Source organism: Elephantulus edwardii, unplaced genomic scaffold (genome assembly GCF_000299155.1).
Source record: "Elephantulus edwardii isolate Elephantulus edwardi_28Jun2011 unplaced genomic scaffold, EleEdw1.0 scaffold00146, whole genome shotgun sequence".
Classification (NCBI taxonomy): domain Eukaryota; kingdom Metazoa; phylum Chordata; class Mammalia; order Macroscelidea; family Macroscelididae; genus Elephantulus; species Elephantulus edwardii.
The window spans coordinates 221,273-231,999 of NW_006399896.1; positions in this window are offsets into that span (position 1 = coordinate 221,273).

Consider the following 10,727-nt stretch of genomic DNA (forward strand, 5'->3'; position numbering starts at 1 on the left):
TTACACACACGTATGAGTGCCAAACATCACGATTAAAAAAAGGACTATATCTTAATTAAAAGGATTTATTAAATTTAACAAAGATGTAAACATTAGTTTATTGTTTTTATTATTTACTATTTAGCATATTATAGGAGTTCTGGTAGCATAGATTCTTCAGCTACTTAGAGTCATACAGAGATTGAAAAAAAGGACTAGACCAAGCCAAAATAACCTGTAATGGCAACAAAGACAGGAGAAATAAAGAACATAGGTTTTTGAACTTAGAAGTTCAGTTAAGTAATGCTCCTAATGTAGAGAAAGAAAGCTAATTAGTATCAATGAAAAAAAATAGAATTTTTCAAATCCAAAAAATGCTGGACAGTCATAAGATTAATTTAAAGGGTTCATCAAGTGCCTATTAAATGCCAAACACTTAACATTTCATATAGTCCCTTAACCTCATTGGTGTCCAGTCAAGTCTCACTCCCAGCAGCCCTGTAGGACAGAAGAGAACAGCCCCACAGCATTTCCAAGGCTGTAAATCTTTACAGAAAAACTGTGGAGATATTTTTGGAGATATGGTCAGGAGAAGCCAGTCTTTAGAAAAAGACATCATGGTGGAGGATCAATGAAACAAAGATGCTCAACAAGCTGGATCAACATAGTGGCTGCGACAGTGGGCTTGAGAATGATGATCTTAAGGACACCACAGAATAGGTCAAGTTGCTGTAATGTTGCTATGAGTCATAGTAACATGGTGACAGCACCTAACAGCAACAACAAATCTTTACAGCAGCAGACTGCCCCAGCTTTATTCTGCAGTGGAACCACAGCCCTGTGCGTTAACTTCTGCACCACTGCACCGCTGTCATTTAGTACTTAGCATCCCCATATGCAGCACCTCTGGAACATTAACAGCTAGGCTTCTCCCTCCACCATCCACTTTGGTACAAAGATAGGCAACCACCTCCTCGTGTTAAGATTTATACAGCCCTGGAACCCTGACGGAGGATGGCTATGTGTTGGTCTCTGCTTGGCAGCATACTAAGGCCCTTACCAAAAAGTTCACGTGCAAGGAGTTTCCTAAGAAAGAAAAGAAAATATTGACTTTCCAAACAGAGCTTAGTAGACAAGTGTACTTATTGCTCTCTTCATTTTATGTCGCATTCCTTGAAATAACCCTCCATCAGCCTGTCCAGGACTCTGATACTTTGCTTCATGGGAGCCTGTTAATATCATGAGGTATTTTCTTTCAAAGAACATTCAATGGAGACACTAAATTATTTTTTTCAAATTCAAATGCAGTCCTATCTCATCTGGCTAAGCAAAGGAAGTCAGTAATAGGAAGGTGCTTTCTGCGCATATATCTGTTAAATTGCTTCCTCTGGTGTTGCAGCAAGTGCTTTTTGATCCTTCTTTCCCTGTTGGGTTATACTTTTTAAGTATTGTCAACAGGTATTAAAGAAATCACATCAACAAGAAGCAGCTTGTTGGCATCTAACTCAGCAGGAACTCCAGACCACCAGGAGTAATTACCCTCCTGAGAAAGTGTCTGGGTGAAGGAAGAACTTTGGTAAAGGCTAGGGGACAAACAGCTAGATCAATAAGGTCCCTAGCAGATGGCACCTCGAGGCCCCTGAGGACTCTGACCAGCTGCGCCACGATCACCCAGCCCTTTACCTGTCTCGCTGTCTCCCTGGGGCCTGGAGGCTGCACAGTAACAGCAGTCCAGGAAGATGACATAGTTCAGGACGTTGAAGAACAGGCCGATGATGCCAGCGCTGAGAACCAGCAGCGGCCTCTCGGTCTTCTGGGGGTTGATGTACCTCTTGACAGCTTCCACCAGGATGCTGAACATGAGTGCCACGGCGAAGATGGTGTTGCCGAAGGCCCCTACCACGTCGGCCCGCAGAAAGCCGAAGGTGCTCTTCCTGTGCTGCTTGATGTTGCTCACCCTGACCCCAAACAGACCTATGATCATGGACACGAAGTGGGAAAGGACGGCGAACGCGTCCGAGGCCAGCGACAGGGAGTTGCCCACATAGGCGATCACTAGTTCCATCACAAAAAGCAGGATGCTCACCACGCACATGAGGATTAACCTGCAGCTTCTTCCGGAGTATCGCCCCATGGCGGCCCCTTCTTCCCGGTTCCTGGTCCTTCCCTGGGAAGGCTTGGCCTCTCAGGGCAGCAGCCAAAGATTTAGTGATTACAACTCGGGATCACTCTCTTCTTAGCCTTTCAAGGCTTGTCATATTTGAAAATCACTCTTTATAGGCTGTTATAAAGCCATAAAGCAGTTTAAAGGGCGATTAAGTAAGAGATGTCACGTGAGCAAGGATTTATGGAAATGGAAGACACTGGCTTCTGATACGGGTTTGAGGGAACTCGCCTGCTTGTGGCAGAAGCCAGGGGCCACTCCATCCATGCTCTGTGTCGGCAGAACTGCTTGTCATGTGACAGAAACACTTTATTTCTTGTCTACCGGATGTGTAAATAGCATTGAATGTCATTCACTGTTTGAACTAGGGAATATTCTCGTTTCATCCAGAACTGTAGCAATTGCAAGCCCAACGTGAAGCAGGAGTGACTTTTCTACTGCCTTGGAAATTAACTTTCCTACTGCATGGAAATTAGCAAGCACCTTCTTCTAAACATTATAAGAAAGGGGGGGGGGGAATGCAAGAAAAGCACTTCTCATCTTCCTGACAGGTAAAATACTTTTATAATGAGTGCTAAAGAAATTATGCCAGTTAGTAGTTTCAGGAAAGGAGCCACATGTTAACAAGCTGACTTAATTGATGCAAGAAAGTTTTAGTTGCTGTTTGTTTGCTTGATCTTTTTTTTCCTCTTTTCAAGTCTTCTCATATGTCAAGCATCTATAGCCTTGAAGGCTTACCAGTTCCTGAATATATGAAACAGCAGCCTCTGTTATTGCTCTGAGAATCTTGTCTAGAAAGCAGGTCAATCTTGTATGGAAATACAGAATATTTCTTCAGTCTCTTACAGAACTCTCAGAACACACTTATTTGTGTTCATGCAAAATTTTTATCCAGACAAAGAACTTGTTTTCCAAACAGAGCAAGGAAACACTGCACGGTTTCAAATCAAGAAAGGTGTGCATCAGGTCTGCATCCTTTCTCTGTACCTACTCAATATCTATGCTGAGAAAATAATTCGAGAAGCTGTGCTTTAGGAGGAAGAATGTGGCCTCAGGATCAGAGGAAGAGGTATCACAACCTTTGTTATGAAGCTGACATAACCTTGCTTGCTGAAAGTGAAGAGAACATAAAACTCTTGATGCAGAAGATCAAAGACTACTGCCTTCAATTTGGATTACATCTCAACATCAAGAAAAGAAAATTCTTCACCACTGAGCCAATAGAAAACATTGTCATAGATGGAGAAAAGTCTGAAATTGTCCACAGTCTCATCTTACTTGGATCCGCAATAAGCATCCTTAGTACCAGCAGTCAGGAAATCAAGATATGTTGCATTAGGAAAATCTACTGTCAAGGACCTTTCCAAATTGCTAAAGAGCAGTGATGTCAATTTAAAGACTAAGGTGTCCCAAATCATGGTCTTTTTCAATTACTTCTGAAAGTTGGACAATAACAAGTATGACAGAAGAAGCATCAATGCTTTCGAGTTGTGGTATTGGAGAAATATACTGAATATCCCATTTACTGACAAACAAACAAATAAGTATGTCTTAGTGGTGATAGGGTCATTATGAGTCACAGTTTACTTGACTACACACAACAACAAATATTTTCATAAAGAATTTTACTTGAATTACTGCCCAAGTGATTTCCTTAGTATCCTATATTAGCTACTTTTCAGCTCAGGTGGTATTCTAAACTTTTAACACTCCAGATTGTGAGAATGACTCCCCTAAGACTGTGTCCTTCATTCATGTATGCAACAAGCACTTAAAGTCCTTGTGCTAAACATAGTTCGAGGCTCTATGGAGAGAATGATGAAGGAAACATACATAAGTCTTTGCCTGTTTGTCTTCATTAGTGTTCTAATATTTCTGTCTTCTCATGTAGGGAAGCAGATGATTAAGAAAATACATAACAGAATATATTGAACGATAGATGGAATAGGTATGATAAAGACAAATGAAACAGGGAGGGAGGTAGAGTACTGGCATAGAAGTAGGGTTGCAATTTTAAATTAAGTAGTCAGGAAAGTACTCAGATATTCTATAAGGAAAAACTTGAAGGAGGAGAGGAACTGGATCATTTGGGCCTGTAAGGAACTTTCTAGGCAGAGGAAACATTAATGCGAAAAGTTCAAAGGATATCAAAGAGATCCCCATAGCTGGAGAGAAGTGGCTAAGGAGGGGGAGAGAGAAACAGGAAGGAAAATCAGAGTGGTCCCAGTTGTTGCAGTTGTTATGTGCTGTCAAGTTGACTGTTACTCATAGCAACCCTCTGAACAACAGATCTAAACATTGTCCTAGCCTGTGCCTTTTCTCACATCTCCGGGGAGGCAGCAAGCCATGCAGGAAATTCTTGAACAGAAGAATTTTTTTTAAATCAGTGGAGAGCTCTGGTGGCCTAGTGGCAAGAAGGTGCACTATAATCCCAGAGGTGCACGGTTCAGATCCACCAGATGCTCTGCTGGAGAAGGAGGAACAATTTCCTTCTGTACCAGTCAGATCAGATTTGACGATACATGCACACACACACAAATAATAAAATAAAAAATTTTTTAAAAATATCACATTGCCATTAAGTCAATTGCAACTCATAGCTGCCCAATAGGAGAGCATGGAACTATCCTATAGAGTCACTGTTATTTGATGCCATCTAACAACATCAGCTCATAAGAAGAAAATACTGTCTATTCCTTCACCAATTCTTATAATCCATGCTGTTCTTAAATCGATTGTTTTAATCCATCTAAGTAAGGGTCTTCTTCTCCATTGCTGACTCTCTACTTTTCCAAGCATGATGTCTTTTCCCAGGAAGCAGTCCCTTCTAATAACATGCCCAGAGTATTTAAGATCTTTTCTTACACTCTTTATTATTTTTACAATTATCACTATCCTCACCTCTAAAGAGCACTCTGCTTTCATGTCCTCTAAAATAAACATGTCTGTTCTTTTGGCAGTCTGTGATATATTCAGTTCTCTTCACCAACACCACAATTCCGTGACATCAATTCTCTTTTGGTCTTCCTTATTCATTGCCCGACTTTCACATGTGTAGGAAGTCACTGAGAATATTCAGGCATACTTTAATCTTCAAACTGACATTCTTGCACTCTAGCACTTTAAGAAAGGTTCTTCACAGAATGTATTTGCCCAATGCTTCCATAGGTATCAATTGTGTGTCAATTGTGGCCTCAAGTAAAATAAAAACAACTTCAACATTCTCAATCTATCCTGGTATTTTGTCTGGGTCCAGTTGTAAGAATTTTTTTTTCTTTGAATTGAGGTGTAATCCATACTGAAGGCTGTAGACTTTGATGTTTTCAATGTGTCGACCTCCCTTCATTTTCAGTGAGCCAGTTTGTGTTATGAGCATATGCAGGTTATTGGGATTCAGTTGCTCACCTTTTGCTTAGCAGCTGAGTGCTTTACCACTGCACCACTAGGGCTGCAGAGCAGAAAAATGAGATCTAATTAATGTTCTTAAAAAATAAAACCCATTGGATTCTGTGTTGTGATTTGATAGAACAGAGAGACTAGTTGGTAGGTGATTGCAAAAAACTAGATTAGATATTTGTGGTTTAGAGTAAGTAGGAATGAAAAAAAAAAATAACCAGCTGTTTAATTTGTGGCAGTTAGTGTAAAAGGAAAATCTAGTATCTTTTGTTAAAGACATGTTAAGAATTTTACAATGGCAACAATGAGCATTGTACCAAGCACAGAATCTTGTTGGTATGGGGTCCTGTTTGAAACATATCCCTCAAGACCCTGCTTCCAGGCTCTATCTTGAAATTAGAGTCAAGATATTTGCTGAGCAACTGCATGTAAAGTATGAGAAGAAGAAAACAGTGAGCTGAAGAAACAGTCCACGACGGGAAAGGGTAGAAAATATGCTGAGGTGTCTGCTAGCCATCCAAGTTGAACTGCTAACTAGGGAATTAAATAAAACAGTCTGGAGTTCAAGGGGGGAGTGTAGGCAGAGAAGATAAGACATTTAGGCAGTGGATATTGTTGTTCTGTGTTGTAAAGTTGCAATTCATAGCTGAGACTGCAACTCCCAAGGAGCAGCTGGTGGACTGGAAGTACATGCCTTTGAGTTGGCAGCACAACTCCTTACCACTAGGCCATGAAAATTCTCTAGCAGTGGATTGTATCTAAAAAAAGGACTTTGGTGATGACCTTGAAGAGGTCATCAAGGAAATGAGAGGAGGTATAAGGACGATAAAGAAGTCTTCAATATGGACTACATTACAATGTAAAGGAAACCAAAATCTTGACCACTGGGCCAGTAGACAACATCATGATAGATAGAGAGAAATTTGAAGTCATTAACAATTTCATCTTACTTGGAACCTAAATCTGATACCAGCAGTCAAGAAATCAAAAGATGTGTTGCATTGGGGACACCTGCCAAGGCGTGAGGGGCAGCAATGTCAGTGTAAGGACTAAGATGCTCCTGATTCGAGCCATAGTCTTTTCAATCACTTGCTATGCATCTGAAAGTTGGACAATAACCAATGCCTTTGAGTTGTGGTGTTGGATAAAAGTGTTGAATATCTTATGGACCACCAAGAGAACAAAGAAAGATACCTGGGAGAAAGGAAATTCAGGAGGTCCTTAGAAGTACTGATGGTGAAAGTTCACCTCACATACTTTGGGCATGCTGTTAGGAGGGGCAAGTCCTTAGAAAAAGGCATCATGCTTGTAAAGGTGGAGGGTCAGCAGAAGAGAGGAAGACCCTCAACAAGATGGTGACTGTAAAAGTGGGCTCAAGTTTATCCTAAGCTTTAGTGACGTAAGGCTAAGAAGCTGTACTGCCAAACCAAAGGCAGTTAGTTTAAATCCACCAGCTGCTCTGTAGAAGGAAGATGGAAGGTCTTCTGTGTAATTGATTGCTTCTGAAAACCAGCTAGTAAGTCAGGTACGGGTTGGTTCCAACTCGATGGTACATAACAACATGAATTGTAATCATAAAACAACACAAAAAATAGCGAGGTACTGGGAAATGTCCATACTAAGTGAGAGGAAAGGATTGGGGAAGGAAAAGGAAAAATAATTCAATGTTATGAAGACCTAGGAATAATGTGGTTTTAAACTAGAGGAGAATCAGTTGAGTCAAAGGCTAATATTAAACAAACCAAAAAAAATCTGTTGCTGCCCCCAAGTGTGTGAGAATAGAATTGCATGCTGTAGGATTCTGAATGGTTGTGATCTTTTGGCAGTAGACGACCAAGCCTTTGTTTCAAGGCTCCTCTGGGTGCATTTGAACTTTGTTTGTGCCACTCAGCGACTCCAAATGTTGATGCTGTTGTTATGTGCTACGTTCGAGTCAATTTCAGCTCCTGGTGTTCCCAGGTTTACAGATAGAATTTCTCCATAGAGCTCTCAAGGTTATCGTCTTTGTACCATAGAAAAAGCATATGATAGATCATCAGGCCTGTGTTCCATAGCACTTGTGATGTTGTTGTTGTTGTTCTTGTTGTTGTCAGATGCCATTGAGTCACCTATAATTCACTGCAACGCTATGAACAGATCTGAACTTTGCCCTATTTTGTTCTGTCCTCATGATCTCTGTCATGTCATCTCCACTATTACAGTCACTATATCAATCCATCTTGTTGAAGGTCGTTCTTTCTTTCTCTGACCCTGCATGTTTTCTAATAAGATATCTTTTTCAAGTATTGGCTCCTCTTTATAGTATCCCCAAAGTATGTTAGATGAAGTTTCATCATTCTTGCTTCTTAGGAGTTTCTGATTGCATTTCCTCCAAGCCAGACTTGCTCATTCTTTTGGCAGGTGTTAATATATTCAGTACTCTTTCCTGGTACTACAATTCAAAGACACCAAGTCTTTGGTCTTCCATATGCTTGAGAATCCCTACCTCCAAGGAGCATTCTGGCTTCGCTCTCTCCAGGACAAACCTGTTTGTCCTCTTTCTTGATATATTCAATATTCTTTCCCAGCACCACAGCTCAAAAGCATCAATTCTCCTTCTGTCATCCCTAGTCATTGTCCAGCTCTCTGATGCTTGGAATATACCCTGAGAAACTGAGAACTGAGGCACAAATGGAAACTTGTACACCATAGCAGCATTAGTCACCATCGCAAGAACATGAAAACTGCCCAGACGTCCAAATACAAATGAATGGATTGAGAAATGATGGTACATTCGCACAATGGAATATTACAAAGCACGCAGGAGCAATGATTTCGTAAATTATTACCTCACTTAGGAGGAACTGGAGAGCATTATGCTAAGTGAACTAACTCAGTCCCACAAGGACAATATTGTGCGAAGCCATTATTTTAGAACGAATATAAGGATCCAGTGGGGGCAGAGGATGATGGAAGCAGAGGGACTAGGGGGGATTAATCATGGGTTGTATAATTGATGGGGGCGTGAGGGAAATTGGAAGGATCTGTTCTGGAAACAATGTATTTTAATTTTGTAAATAAACTAGTATAATATAATAATTGTTTTTAAAAAAAATCTCATGAAACTTGCTCTTTCTTTAAAGAAAACAAATTTAAAACAAAATCATGGTTAACTGGCATATTATGAAAAGACAGTGTTCTATATCCCTCTATGTCTTAAGGGGTGGTGGCTAGAGTATTAAAAGATTCTGAGTAGTCGTCTAAGGTACAACTGTTACTTCTGACCTTCTAGATTGAAGGAAAGAAATCAAGATACTCTTCCATGGAGCAGCTGGTGGATTCAAACCTCATGCCTTTATGTAATCACTTCTGTTCTTCTGAAACTTCAAACAATAGCTTAGGAACATGTTCAAAGTTATTTCCTCCACAACGGCTAGGAGCTGTAACAAATCCACTGCTATCAATTCTGACTTATAGTGACAGACATTGTGTTTCCAAGGCTGTAAATCTTTACAGGTGCAATCTGCTCATCTTTTTATTGAGTGACTGATAGTTTTGAACAGCTGACCTTTAGATTAGCAGCCCAACAATACGAGGACTTCTATACTACAAAAGTGGTGGTTACAATAGCAAGGAGTTGGAAACAAGCTAAGAGCCCATGGAATACTACACTGCCTTGAAAAACAAGGAATTCATGCAACATTATTCAAAATGGGTGACCCTGGAGGACATTATGCTGAGTGAAATACCTCAGTCACAAAGGGACAAATACTGCATGGTGCCACTGTTGTAAAATGGGAGACATTGGGGTTGGGGGGAGACTGAGAAAGATGGGTTCAATAATGTATACTGCATTGAAACAGATGAGAGAGAAAACAGTTTAAAAGGGATATGTGATTAGGTATTATTGTCATGACAGGAGGTCAGAATGAAGGATGCATACTGGAGTGGACATGGGTGGAGGGATTGTAAAACAATGAAAGAATTTTTCTTGAAAAGAGTGTACTGGGGAGAGGGGTGGGCAGAGAGAAAAGTGCAAAAATTAATGAATGGAAATCCAAAGTCTCTGTAAATTTTCATTAAAATTAATTTTAAAAATGATTTTTTAAAAAGAGGTGGTTGTTATTGTTAGATTACCTTTTAGTCAAATATGATTCACAGCAAGCCCATGAACAAGAGATCTGAACCCTGTCCTATTCTGTGTCATCCTCACCATCTCCAACACACTCCAATTGCTTCACTCACTGTGTCAATCCCATCTTATTGAGGATCTTCCTCTCTTTCACTGATCCTCCACCTTTCCAAGCATGATGTCCCTTTCCAAGGAACAGTCTCTCCTAGAAACATGCCAAAAATATGTCAGACAAAGCTTCACCATCCTACTCTCTAAGGAGCACTCTGATTGCACTTTCTCAAAAATATTTCATTTGTTCTTTTGGCAGTCCATGGGATATCCAGTTCTTCTCCAGCATCATAGTCAAAGGTATCAATTCTTCTTCTGTCATCCTTCTTCATTTCCCAGCTCTCAGATGCACAGCAAGTGATTAGAAAAAAAGCTGAATTAAGCTCTGAGTTCTCTCAGTGACATTGACCAAGAAAACAACAACAGCAAAGAAAATGAGCCTATCAAAGAGACTGAGCTCCCTGACTCACAAGGAGAGCCCAGCAAACCTCAGGCATCAGGTTATGCACCGAAGTCATTTCATGTTGAGGATACCCCTGTTTGCTTCTCAAGAAACCTTTCTCTCAGTTCTCTTAGTATTGATTCTGAAGATGACCTTTTACAGGAATGTATAAGCTCTGCAATACCAAAAAAGAAAAAGCCTTCAAGATTCAAGAGTGATAATGAAAAGCATAGCCCCAGAAATATGGGTGGTATACTAGCAGAAGATTTGACGCTTGATTAGAAAGATATTCAGAGACCAGACTCAGAACATGGTTTATCCCCTGATTCAGAAAACTTTGATTGGAAAGCTATCCAGGAAGGTGCAAATTCCATTGTGAGCAGCTTACATCAAGCTGCTGCTGCTGCCTGTCTCTCCAGACAAGCTTCATCTGACTCAGATTCTATCCTTTCCCTGAAATCTGGAATCTCTCTGGGGTCACCATTTCATCTTACACCTGATCAAGAGGAAAAACCTTTTACAGGTAATAAAGGCCCTCGAATTTTAAAGCCTGGAGAGAAGAGTACTTTGGAAGCGAAAAAGAT